This window comes from Lynx canadensis, chromosome B2, assembly GCF_007474595.2.
Source record: "Lynx canadensis isolate LIC74 chromosome B2, mLynCan4.pri.v2, whole genome shotgun sequence".
NCBI lineage: Eukaryota > Metazoa > Chordata > Mammalia > Carnivora > Felidae > Lynx > Lynx canadensis.
The window spans coordinates 2,502,334-2,516,492 of NC_044307.1; positions in this window are offsets into that span (position 1 = coordinate 2,502,334).

A 14,159-nucleotide genomic window follows, 5' to 3' on the forward strand; every position below is an offset into this window, starting at 1 on the left:
TTAGTACCATTTGTCACATGTTAATGGGACTTACCTCTGCTGCTTCCCTCTATCCATGTGCTGTAAGGGTGAGAGAAGGGGCTTCTGCAGGCCATCGTGGTGCCCAGAAGAAGGCTCCCACAGGGTTTACAATAGGCTGTTATTTCTGGGAGGCCAACAAAACAGCTCATCACTCAGCCAAGAACTTGATTCTCAATGATTTTGATCTTCTCAGTGCAGAGAAAGTGATTGGAACCAAGAAACCATATATTCTGCTAAGAAGCATGTAAAATGCATTGTGCCTAGAAGGGAAGAATTAAGTTGACATAGACATTTTCACATGAATTTCCATATGCTGTATTATTTTCCTAGTCTTGATAACCAAGGTCCACTAACCTTGGACCGCAGGAATGCACTGTCTCATATGTCAGGAGGACACAAGTCCAACATGAAGATACTGGCAGGGCTTCTGAAACCTGTCAGGGAGAATATACATCTTTGGACCTTTCTAGTCTCTGGTGGCTTCTTTGCTGGCAATTTGGGGGTTTCGTTGAGTTGTGGCTGCAGGATTTCAACTACTGCCTCTGTAGGCAGATGGCTTCTTCCTCACCTGTCTACTCTGTCCTTCTTATAGAAATACCAGTCACTTTGTGTTAGAGCACGGCCTGATGAGTGTAACCTCATCTGAACTTGAATATATTTGCAGAAAATTGTTTTCACATAAAGTCCCATATTAATCTGAACTGAGGTTTTGGGTTTCAACCACTTTTCTGGTGGGAGAGGTTTGCAGGGGTCATAATTCAACCCAATAGCAATAGTAGAATGCACATATGCCTGTGAAATGATAACAGTTCCTTATTATAAATAAATACCTGCATGCAGTGGTAAGACCAAGATGCAGCTATGAGTTCTGATTTCAAGTTCTCGTATTCTCTTATTCCTAGAGCAGAAGCCTACAGTAATAGGAAAAACTGACTCCCCGCATCTGGCATGAATATCCAATGAAGGCAATTGTCCTATAGACCTGTTTGTTACACTCACAGATCTGAAACATAAACACAGATTCCATGCTTGTGGGATCTGCCACCCAGCATTTGGTTTGAGCTGGAAGAGAAAACACTTACAGTCTTTCACTCTCCAGTGAAGTGGTAATCAGCTAACCTGGAGGTCACATTGCTCCTCCATCTAGAAGTTACTGTCAGGAAAGAGCAACTCACCCACAGACACCAGTTCTGCAGGCAGCACCATCAACTTCCTGGGTGTAAGGAATCAGCAGCAAAGGAAAGAATCTCACATCTTCTTAGTAACATCTGAATGAGTTTTAGAGTAAGAACATGGCCTCTCCTTCCAAGGAAGAATAACAAAGATTACAGACATCCACCTAACTTTTGGAAGCAGCCACTGGTCTTTGAAGAACCACTACAGTTGTATGAAGTGAAGAGATTAGCATATGGATGGGGAAGTGAAGGTCCTGCAGATGAAAGTACATAACCGCTGTCCCCGTGAAAGCTAGGACACTCAGACACTTCCCAGTGGTGTGTGGTCGTGGATCTGTAGGAAGTGTTAGGGGATACAATAGGTATAGAACAGAGCCCTTAGAATAAAGACAGATTCGTGTATTTACAATATGGCGACCTTTCAACAGGATATACCTTGAAAATGGTGACTCTGAGAGGCAAGGGCAGACACAATTACTCACTGCTCAGGCTCTGTTCAAGGTAGTAACATGTCTCTCCATCATTACTGTTAGCATAGGTTCTGTCATCCCCAGGGTTTACCTGGAAGATTGTCCACTCATTGCAGAGTGTTTTGGCACATGCGAGGAGGTGTACTTTAGCGTGGACGGTGGGGCCTGCAGCTAAACACACTTTGGAATCTGCCCATGAATGAAACGGCTAATATTATATCTGGGGGATGTTTTTTTGGTAAGCCACCAAAGTCAAAGTACGTGCTCTAGGGACTGAGGATGTGTGTATTTTTAGTGGCCCCAGGAGGGTCCTGCCCAATGTAACTCATTAGCCTCAGTCGAAGTATACAGAGTTTGGCTCCCCAGGGACAGCCAAAGAGGAAGGGAGGCTCTGGAGATGAGCAGGTAGTCAATCTTGTCCCACCAAATTGACTAGGAGTGAAACCACTGTCTCTTCCTAACTTCCATTTACCAATGCTATTTCATATTATTGGCTAGCATGTTTTGGGTAGTCTTTATGAGAACTTTATACCCTGTTATCTCTCTTCATTCTTCAACTCTTATATCCCACTATCTGTTTGTTCATCATCTAAACATATGCTCCTCTATCCTATAAGAAAAATAAAATTGGACTTAAAACCCTCTCTCCACCCCATTTTCTTCTAATTGTCCTCTTCCATCAATTTCATCTTTTTGTGACCGGACACAGAGTATTGATGGTTTTTCTCCTTCTATCATCACTTCCAAATGTTCTTTGTTCCTTCTCCCCCTACCACTCTGTTGAAGCGGTTTTCTGTAAAACCTTTACTGTTCTTCCATTGCACAAAGCAGATGAGCTCACCGTTGCCTTACTTGGTGTAATATGGCGTTAACCACATCCCCCTCCTTCATGAAACTGTGCTGTCCGTTGGCTTCTCTCTCTTTTCCTGTTATTTTGTGGGCCCTTGATTCTCATTTCTTTCTCCCTGGGCACAAACTTCAATGTTTTAATTTCCTAACGTTCTATCCTTTCTTCTCTTCTGTCTCTACACTGTTCCTGAGATACATTGCCATTTCCATGGCTTGAACTACCATCTATTTAGAAATCTTTGTCAATAAATCTGCAATCCACATCCACAGTTTACACCCCCTCTTGAGTTCCATCGTAAAGCAAATGGAATCTTGGCTATATACTTGTGGATTATTTGCGAACTCTAAAATTTCTGATGTTTCATGTACTGAAAACAATGCTTTTCTATAGGTTAGGATTTCAGAATCTCAATACAAAATCCTCAGTAACCTCAGTGAGAGCCCCCTGAACTATTATTTTTAATTAATTTATTTGTTTTGATTGAAAGAGATAAAGCATTAGCCAGGAAGGGGAACTGGGGGGCGTAGAGAATTCCAAGCAGGCTCCATGCCATCAGCAAAGAACCCAATGCAGGGCTTGATCTCATAAACCATGGGATCATGACCTGAGCCGAAACAAAGAGTCGGACACTTAACCAACTGATCCACTCAAGCAACCCTCCCCTTAATTATTCTTGATTCTTCCCTCCATTTTCATTGTAATACTGAACCTAGCCTTGTTCCTTCTCTCTGACATATTTCAGAATACATTCACTCTCCAGCACACATTTGTCAGTTGTTATCCATGTGTCAGTAAGATCTTTGTATCCTTGCCCAAACCATTTAATTTATTTCTTAAGCGATCTTCGAACCAAACCAACTCTAAGCTTCTACAGCATTATCTGAATTACTTTTCCTCAAAGCAACACAACCACATCATTCCTTGCTTAAAAATACTTTTGGCAACCATTGCTTGCAAGATTAAATAAAAGGCACACCTTTAACATATGAAGGTGTATTTGTTCTATGGACCCTCTAGTTGTGGGAACAAGCTCACAATGTGTTAACCACTGGATACACCACATCAGCTTGGGGCCAGCATTCTGTTATGCATTTATGATTCTATTGCTTTGCTTCATTTGAGGGTACTCTCTTGTCCTGTTTTCCCATACACCATGTTCCATTACTAATTCAAGATGTTGCTCAAGGATCACGTTCTTTTTCTGTTTAATTTTTAATAAGTGGTTTTTATTATGCAAAAATTTTCATAGCCCCAATACATAACCTTTTGCTATAATGGTTCTTAAATGTGCTGTTTAAAACCTGCTGTTTGTTACCAAAAACATTCGTCTTTTCCCCCCTCACCTTTAAGGAGGTATAATTGACAAATAAAACTAAGATTTTTAACATGTACGGCATGATGTTACGCATATACCTTGTGAAAGGATTTGCCCATTGAGTTAATTAACACATCCATCTTTGTGTTTATCTTTTTGCTTCTGTGTGAGAACATTTAAGTTCTATTCTCTATACAATACAGTGGTACCAACGATAGTCACCGTGCTACATGTTAGATCACCAGACCTTTTTCGTCTTATAACTGAAAGTCTGTACCATTTTATCAACTTCTCTTTATTCCCCCCTCCCATTCCCCAGCCCCTGGCAGACACTTTTTTATTATTCTGTTTCTATGAGTTGTACTTTTTCCCTCCTACATGTGAAGGATACCACGTGGTATTTGTCTTTCTCTGTCTGGCTTATTTTTCTTAGCTTAATGTCCTCCAGGTACATCCACGTTGTCATAAATGACCGGATTTCTCTTTGTTAAAGGCTGAATGATACACCACAATTTCTTTATGCATTCATTCCCCGGTGGACACTTAGGTTGTTTCCATACTTTGGGATAGTGAATAATACTGCTATGAGTATGGGAGTGCAGACATCTCTTTCAGATAATGAGTCATTTCCTTTGGATAAAAGCCCAGGAGTGGGATTGCTGGATTATATGGTAGTTCTGTTTTTCATTCTTTGAGGACCCAGCCTACTGTTTTCCACAGGGGCTGCACCAATTTATGTTCCCACCAACAGTGCCCAAGGGTTCCTTTCTCCACATCCTGGCCACCACTATTTGTCTCTTGTCTTTTTGATTCTAGCCATTCTAACAGGTGTGTCCATTGATAGGTGAGTGGATAAAGAAGACGTGGTGTATATATATACAATGGAATATCACTCGGCCATCAAAAATAATGATATCTTGCCATTTGCAATGATGTGGATGAAGCTAGAATGTATCATGCTCAGTGAAATAAATCAGAAAAAGAGAAGTACCATATGATTTCACTCAGAAGTGGAATTTAAGAGAGAAAGCGGATGAACATATGGGAAGGGGTGGGGGAAGAGAATAAAGGGAGACAATCCACAAGAGACTCTTCACCATAGAGAACAAACTGAGCATTGATGGAGGGAAGGTGGGTGGGGATGGGCTAGAGAGATGATGGGTATCAGGAGAGCACTTGTTGTGATGAGCACTGCGTGTTCTATGTAAGTGATGAATCACTGAATTCTACTCCTGAAACCAATATTGCACTGTAAGTTAACTAAGTAAAATTTAAATTAAAAAGAAACAAAGATGTGGTATCTATATACAATGGGATATTAGTTAGCCATAAAAAAGGACATTTTGCCATCTGCTGCACGATCGGTGAATCTTGACTGCATTACATCAAGTGATATAAATCAAACAGAAATAGAGACAAATAGTGTATATTCTCACATATCTAAGGAAGTTTTAAAAACCAGTGCTGTAGATACAGAGAAGAGATTTAACGGATTGCTCCTTGCCAGGTAGGAGGGTGGGGGTGAGCATCATGGGTAAAAGGGGTCAAAATCTATCAACTTTCAGTTACAAAATCAATGTCATAAAGGTATAATGTACATCGTGGTGACAAGAGTTAATAATATTGTATTGCCTATATGAAAGTTGCTAAAAGAGTAATGTGAAAATTTCTCGTCATAAAAATAATTTATTAGGTGTTTATGGTGATGGATGTTAATTATGTTTATTGTGATCATTTTGCAATCTACACAGTTATCGAATCATATTGTATCCCTGAAACTAATATAATGTTATGCTAATTGCATCTCAATTCAAAGCAAGAAAATTATTTTTTTAAATTTATTTATTTATTTATTTATTTATTTATTTATTTATTTCTATTTTAGAAAGAGACAGAGTGCAAGTAGGGGAGAAGGGCAGAAGGAGAAAGAGAGAGAGAGAATTTTAAGAATGTTCCATGATGAAAATGGAGCCCAATGCAGGGCTTGATCCAACAACCCTGGGGAACCCATGTCCTAAGTTGAAAACAAGAGTGGGACACTCAACCATCTGAACCACCCTGGCGCTCCAAGAAGAGAATATTTTTTTCAGTTTATTTATTTGTTTGGAGAGAGGCAGAGAGCACAAGTAGGGGAGGGGCAGGGAGAGGGGGGGAGAGAGAGAGAATCCTAAGCAGACTCCATGCTGTCAACACAGAGCCCAACATAGGACTCAGCTGTGAGATCATGACCTGAGCCTAAATTAAGAGGTGCACGCTTAACTGGTGACGCCCACCCAGGCACCCTGAGAATTGTTTTTTAAAAAGCTCTCAGACACAGTGTGTGTATATACCACATCTTCTTTCTCTGTTCATCAGTCAATTGATACTTGGGTTCTTTCCATAATTTGGCTATTATTGATAGTACTGCTTTAAACATTGGGGTGCATGTACCCCTTTGAGTCAGCAGTTTTGTATTCTTTAGAAAATAACCAGTAGTGCAATTGCTGGGTCATAGGGTAGTTCTATTTTGAATTTTTTGAGGAAAGTCCATCCTGTTTTCCAGAGTGGCTGCACCAGTTTGCATTCCCACCGGCAGTGCAAAAGGCTCCCCCTTTCTCTGCATCCTCACCAACATCTGTTGTTTCCTGACTTGTTCATTTCAGACACTGTGACAGGTGTGAGGTCGTATCTCATTGTGGTTTTGATTTGCATTTCCCTGATGATGAATGATGGTGATTATTTTTTGAAGAGTCTATTGGCCATCTGGATGTCTTCTTTGGAAAAGTATCTATTCATGTCTTCTGCCCATTTCTTCACTGGATTATTTGGGGTTTTGTGGGGGGGGGGGCGGCTAGTGAGTTTCATAAGTTCTTCGTGGGTTTGGGATACTAACCCTTTATCTGAATACCATTTGCAAATATCTTCTCTCATATCATGCTGCTCTGAGTTGTGTTGATTGTGTCCTTCACTGTGCACCAGCTTCTTATGTTGATGAAGTCTCAATAGTTCATGTTTGCTTTTGTTAACGTTCATTTTATGTGTTGTTCCAAAGCGATGTCTAGCAATGTCTACTTGAAGTTTTTAATTGGAAAAGTAGCTATTTAAACGTCCCACCAGGGTATAACCCTTATTCTTAAAGTGAATCGTAGTGAAAAGACACTTTTGAATTTTTTTTAAGTTTATTTATTTATCTTGAGAGAGAGTGAACATGAGCAGGGAAGGTGGCAGAGAGAGAGGTTGACAGAGAGAGACAATCCCAGCAAGCTCCTCACTGTCAGCCCAGAGCCCAACACGAGGCTCAATCTCACAAACTGTGAGATGCTGACCTGAGCCCAAATCAAGACTCCAACATTTAACTGACTGAGCCACTCAGGCACCTCAAGACGATTTTGAATTTACTTCTAAGTGACAATCACTTGTAACTATGCACAACCCCCACAATGCTTGTGCGTGTATAAAGATCCATGAACGCATAGCAGCATACACACAGCCTTCACATTACTTATTATTGTGACTTTTAACAACCCCTTAAATAAAATTTGTATTTCAAAAGTGAGGACATTTACACCCATCCTGATACATTCAGACACTTGTGTTACAATCTTAGTTCTACATTACTCAGCCCTAAAAAGGAATGACATCTTTCTTAAAAATGAATTTGTTAATCTAAATATAGTTGGACACGCGATGTGACATTAGTTTCAGGTGTACACTATTGATCCAGCCTCCCTATATGCTGTGCTGTGGTCAGAACTGTAGCTGCCATCTGTGACCATACAACATGATTACAATATCATTGACTATAATTTCTGTAGCGTACCTTTTATTCCTGTGATTCACAAAAGAATGAGATCTGGAGGCACATGGGTGGCTCAGTTGGTTGAGCATCCGACTCTTGGCTTCTGCTGCGGTCATGATCCCATGGCTCGGGGGTTCATGCCCCACATCAGGCTCTGTGCTGAAAGCACAGATCCTGCTTGGGATCCTCTCTCTCCCTCTCTCTGTCCATTCCATGCTCATGGTCTCCCTCTCTGAAAATAAATAAATAAACTTACCAAAAAATTTTAAAAAATTAATGTCTTTCTCTGACTGACTTCTTTCACTTAGCGTAATGCCCTCCAATTCCATCCACGTTGTTGCAAATGGCAAGATTAAATTCTTTCTCTATTGCCAAGTATATTCCATTGTATATATAAATAACATCTTCTTTATCCATTCACCAGTTGATGGACATTTGGGCACTTTCCATAATTTGGCTATTGTTGAAAGCACTGCGATAAACATGTGGGTGCATGTGTTCCTATGCATCAGCACCCCTGTGTTCTTTGGATAAATACCTGGTAGTGCTAAGGTTGGGTCATAGGGTAGTTCTATTTTTAACTTTTTGATAAATCTCCACACTGCTTTCCAGAGTGGCTGCACCAGTTTGTGTTCCCACCAGCAGTGCAAAAGAGTTCCCATTGTCCACATCCTCACCAACACCTGTTTTTGCCTGAGGTCTTAAATTTAGCCACTCTGACTGGTGTGAGGTGGTATCTCAGTGTGGTTTTGATTTGTATTTCCCTGATGATGAATGACGTTGAGCATTTTTGTTATGCGTCTGTTGGCATCTGGATGTCTTGGTCAAAGTGTCTATTCATGTGTTTTGCCCATGTCTTCACTGCATTATTTGTGTTTGGGATGTTGAGTGTTGAAAGTTCTTTATAGGTTTTGGATACTAACCGTTTATCTGATAGGTCATTTGCAAACATCTTCTCCCATTCCGTTGCTTGTCTTCTTGTTGTGTTGATTGTTTTCTTTGCAGTGCAGAAGCTTTTTATCTTGATGAGGTCCCAGTAGTTCATTTTTGCTTTTAATTCCCTTGGTTTTAGAGACAAGTTGAGCAAGAAATTGCTGTGGGTGAGGTCAAAGAGGTTGTTGCCTACTTTCTCCTCTAGGGTTTTGACTGTTTCCTGTCTCACAGTTAGGTCTTTCATCCATTTTGAGTTTACTTTTTGGATGGTGTAAGAAAGTGCTCTAGTTTCATTCTTCTGCGTGTTGCTGTCCAGTTCTTCCAGCACCATTTGCTAAAGAGGCTGTCTTTTTTCCATAGGATGGTCTATCCTGCTTTGTGGATACTAGTTGCCATAGATTTGTGAGTCCAGTTCTGGGTTCTCTCTTCTGTGCCATTGGCCTATGTGTCTGTTTTTGTGCCAGTACCCTACTTTCTGGATGATTACATCTTTGTAGTAGAGGCTAAAGTCGGGAATCGTGATGCCTCCCCCGTTGGTTTTCTTTTTCAACATAACTTTGGCTATTCGGGGTGTTTCGTGTTTCCGTACAAATTTTAGGATTGTTTGTTCCTGTTCTGAGAAGAATGCCGGTGCAATTTTGATTGGGATTGCATTGAATGTGTAGATTGGTTTGGGTTGTGCTGACATTTTAACGATATTTGTTGTTCCAAGCCATGGGCATGGATGTTGTTCCATTCCTTCATGTATCCTTCGTATTCTTTCATACATTTTCTATAGTTTTCAGCATACAGGCATTTTACATCTTTGGTTAAGTTTATTCCTAGGTATTTTATGGTTCCTGATGCAATTGTAAATGGGATTGATCTCTTGATTTCTCTTTCTGCTGCCTCACTATTGGCGTATAGAAATGCAACTGATTTCTGTACATTGATTTTATATCCTGAAACTTTGCTGAATTCATGGGTCAGCTCTAGCAGGTTTTTGATGGAGTCTTTCAGGTTTTCCATGTAGAGTAACATGTCCTCTGTGAACAGTGAAAGTTTGACATCTTCTTTGCTAATTTGGATGCCTTTTATTTCTTTTTGTTGTCTGATTCCTGAGGATAGGACTTCCAACACTATGTTAAACAACAGTGGAAGGAGTGGACATCCCTGTCGTGTTCCTGACCTCAGGGGGAAAGCTCTCGTTTTTCCCCATTGAGGATGATATTAGCTGTGGGCTTTTCATATATGGCTTTTATGATGTTAAGTTGTACTCCTTCTATCCCCACTTTCTTGAGGGTATTTATTAAGAAAGAATGCTCTATTTTGTTAAATGGTTTTTCTGCATCATTTGACCTGTCATATGTTTCTTATCCTTGCTTCTATTGATCTGATGTATCACACCGAATGACTTGCAAGTATTGAGCCAGCCCTGCAGCCCAGGAATGAATCCCACTTGATCATGGTGAATAATTCTTTGAATATACTGTTGAACTCGATTTGCTAGTATCTTGTTGAGAATTTTTGCATCCCTGTAATTCTCCTTTTTAGTGGGGTCTCTGTCTGGTTTGGGAATCAAGGTCATGCTGGTTTCATAGAGTCAGTCTGGGAGCTTTCCTTCTATTTCTATTTTTTGGAACCACCTGAGAAGGATAGTTATTAACTATGCTTTAAATGTCTGGTAGAATTCCCCAGGGAAGCCATCTGGCCCAGGACTCTTATTTGTTGGGAGATTTTTGATAACTGCCTCAATTTCCTCACTGATTATGGGTCTGTTCAAATTTTCTATTTCTTCCCGTATGAGTTTTGGTAGTGTATTGGTCCATTTCTCCCAGGTTGTCCAATTTTTTGGCATATACTTTTTCATAGTATTCTCTAATAATTGTCTGTATTTCTGTGGTGATAGGTGTGATCTCCCCTCTTTCCATCATGATTTTATCTCTTTGGGTTCTCTCTCTTTTCAGTTTGAGCACTCTAGCTAAGGGTTTATCAATTTTGTTTATTTCTTCCAAAATAACTCTTAGACTCATTGATCTGTTCTACTGTGTTTATTTGGATTCCATATTGTTTATTTCTGCTCTCATCTTTATTATTTCTCTTCTTCCACAAGCTTTGGGATTTCTTTTCTCTTCTGTTTCTAGTTCCTTTAGGTGTGCAGTTAGGTTTTATATTTGGGATTTTTCTTGTTCCTTGAGATAGGCCTGGACTGCAATGAATTTTCCTCTAGGACAGCCTTTGCTGCATTCCAAATGGGTTGGACTGTCATGTTTTCATTTTCATTTGCTTCCATGAAATTTTTAAATTTCTTCTTTAGTTGCTTGGTTGACCCATTTATTCTTTAGTAGGATGTGCTTTAACCTCCCTACATTTGGAGGCTTTCCAAATTTTTTCTTGTGGTTTATTTCAAGTTTTCTAGCTTTTAGATTATGGTATGATCTCAATTCTTTTATATTTATTGAGGGCTGTTTTGTGAGCCAGCGTGTGATCTATCTTGGAAAATTATCCATATGTACTCAACAAGAATGTGTGTTCTGCTGCTTTTGGATGAAAATTTCTGAATATATCTGTCCAGTCTATCGGGCCTTTAACTTCTTTGTTGATTGTTTCTTTCTTGAGTTTCTGCCTACATGATTTCTCCATTGTTGTCAGTGGAGTGTTAAAATGTCCTGTAATTACCCTATTCTTACCAATCAGTTCATGCATATTTATCACTAATGGGTTTATACATTCGGGTTCTTTCAAGTTGGGGGCATAAACATTTACAAATGTTAGCTCTTCTTTTTGGATAGACCCCATAATTATGATATAATGCCCATCTTCACCTCTTGTTTCAGTCTTTAGTTTAAAACCTAGTTTGTCTGATATAAGGATGGCTACTCCAGCATTCTTTTGACTTCCAGTAGCATGATAGATGGTTCTCCATCCCCTGACTTTCAAGCTGAAGGTGTCCTCAGGTCTAAAATTGACCTCTTGTAGACAACATATAGATGGGTCTTGTTTTTTATCCATTCTGATATCGTATGTATTTTGATTGGGGCATTTAGTCCGTGTACATTCAGAGTTATTATTGAAAGCTATGGATTTAGTGTCATTGTGTTATCTGCAGGTTTCATGTTTCTGGAGATGTCTCTAGTCCTTTGTCGTCTTTGCAGTGTTCCGCTCACAGAATGCCCTTCAGGATCTCTTGCAGGGTTTGTTTAGTGGTCATGAACTCCTTCAGTTTTTGTTTGTGTGGCAAAACCTTTATCTTTCCTTCCATTCTGAGTGACGGACTGCCTTGCTGGATAAAGGATTCTTGGCTGCATGTTTTTCCTATTCAGCGCATTGAATACTTCCTTCCACTCCCTTCTGGCCTGCCAAGTTTCAGTGGACAGGTGTGTACTACCCTTATGCATCTACCCTTGTGGGCTAAGGCCTGTTTGTCCCTAGCTGCTTTCAGAAGGCTCTCTTTATCTTTGTGTTTTGCCATTTTCACAATGATATGCCATGGAGAAGGCCTATTCGTGTTGAATCTGAAGGGAGTTCTCTGTGCCTCCTGGATGTGGATGTCTGCTTCCTTCCCCAGATGAGGGAAGTTCTCAGCTATAATCTGTTCAGGTAAACCTTCTGCCCCTTTCTCAATCTCTTCCTCTTCCTCTGGAACTCTGATAATATGGACTATTACTACGTTTCTTTGAATCGCTTATTTCTCTAATGATCCCCTCATGGGCTCTTATTTTCTTACCTCTCTTCACAGCTTCCTCTTTTTCCATTACTTTAACTTCTGTTTCACTAATTTTCCCCTCTGCTTCCTCCTTCCTTGCTGTCACTGCCTCTAGTTTATTTTACATGTCATTCACAGCATTTCTTGATTCATCATAACTATTTCTTAGTTCCTTGATGTCTGCAGCAATAGATTCTCTGCTATCTCCTATGCTTTTTTCAAGCCCGGTGATTAATCTTATGATTAGTATGTAAAACTCTCAATCAGATATATTGTTTATATCTGTTGTGAGCAATTGTCTAGGTGTCATTTTCCCTGGAATTTCTTTTGAGGAGAATTCTTCCTTTTTTGCCATTTTGGCTAGTTTTCTGTCCTTTATGTATTTTAACAATTTGTTATGTGTCCTGCACCAGCGAGCACTACTATATTAAAGAGGGGTCATAATGCTGTCCAGGGCTTGGCACTTCATGGGGTCTTTTTTTTTTTTTCAACGTTTATTTATTTTTGGGACAGAGAGAGACAGAGCATGAACGGGGGAGGGGCAGAGAGAGAGGGAGACACAGAATCGGAAACAGGCTCCAGGCTCCGAGCCATCAGCCCAGAGCCCGACGCGGGGCTCGAACTCACGGACCGCGAGATCGTGACCTGGCTGAAGTCGGACGCTTAACCGACTGCACCACCCAGGCGCCCCTAATGGGGTCTTTTTGAGCGTGTTGCTTGCTCTCTGTTGTTGTGAGTCTTGTTTCTTTATGTCCCTACTTGTAGTGGTGGTTTGGACCTTCCACCAGGTGTGGTTTGATGTGTTCATTAAAGTAACCCTGGAAAAATATTAAAAGGGCGGGAGTGGTGGTGGAAGAAACCTTATCCCACACAAAGAAATAACAGGGGAGGGGAAAAAGTAACGGAAAAAATGGGAGAAAATTGACCCAGGAGAGAATCAGAGAAACTACATAGCTTAATACAGAGAGAGAGGAAAATAAAAAGGCGATACACAAGAGGTATAGACAGAATAGATTAAAAATGTATGCTTAAAGTAACTAACAAGTAGGATCGAGAAGGGAAGAAAGAGGAGGAAGAAAAGGAAAAAAATAATATATGTATAATAAGAATTTTCCAACAGTGAAATCAGAAAATGCAAAAGTGCTGGACCGATATCTGCTGGCGCCTTGGAGCTGGTGACGGCGCTGGCCTGGGGGAGGGGCCGTCTGGTTCGGTCAGTGTCGATGCCGCTCCTGCGGATCTGCAGTTAGCGGGTGGGGTGCGTCAGGGTTTGGTGTGGGGGACCCACCTCCTCTGTGGCCCTGCTGCCCCATCCCTGAAGCCCCGGCGTGTGGTGATGGGGAGAACAATGGTGCCACCCTAGTCTCTGCTCCCCAGACCGGGTGTCACAAGCCACTCTGTTCAGGCCATCCTCGCAGTGTCGCAGGGGTGCGCGTGCCCCGGGGTGTCCCACTCTGCTCAATAGGCACCTCCCAGGTGCTCCACTGGGATTCTAACCCTGATGTCTGGAAGAATCCTGCGCAACAGCCCAGTCCGTGTCAGTGCCACATCCCCCAGCCAGAATTCATTTGCATTTAAAATTAATAACTGAATGGTTCCTCCTTATAGATGTATATGTGAATATTTGGGCAAATGTGAAGGAAATCTTAACTGCTTTGTAAAACATCTAGGTAAGGACAGATGAAAGCTAGTGTAGCTGGGGTGGTCTAGGGGGTTACTTGTCCTCCGTCAGATCTGTGAACCGTAGAAGAGACAGATTACGTCTTCTCTGTCATTGTCCTCCATAGTCATTGTCCCTGAGGATTGCCCTGTCTGGGCAGCTCAGTGACAAGGGCTAATTAAGAGCGTGGGGCATCCATTCCCCAGAGACGTCAGCAGGGGAAGGGACTTGGTTCTGTGTGCCAGCCCAGCCCCAGCTCAGAGTCACGGCAC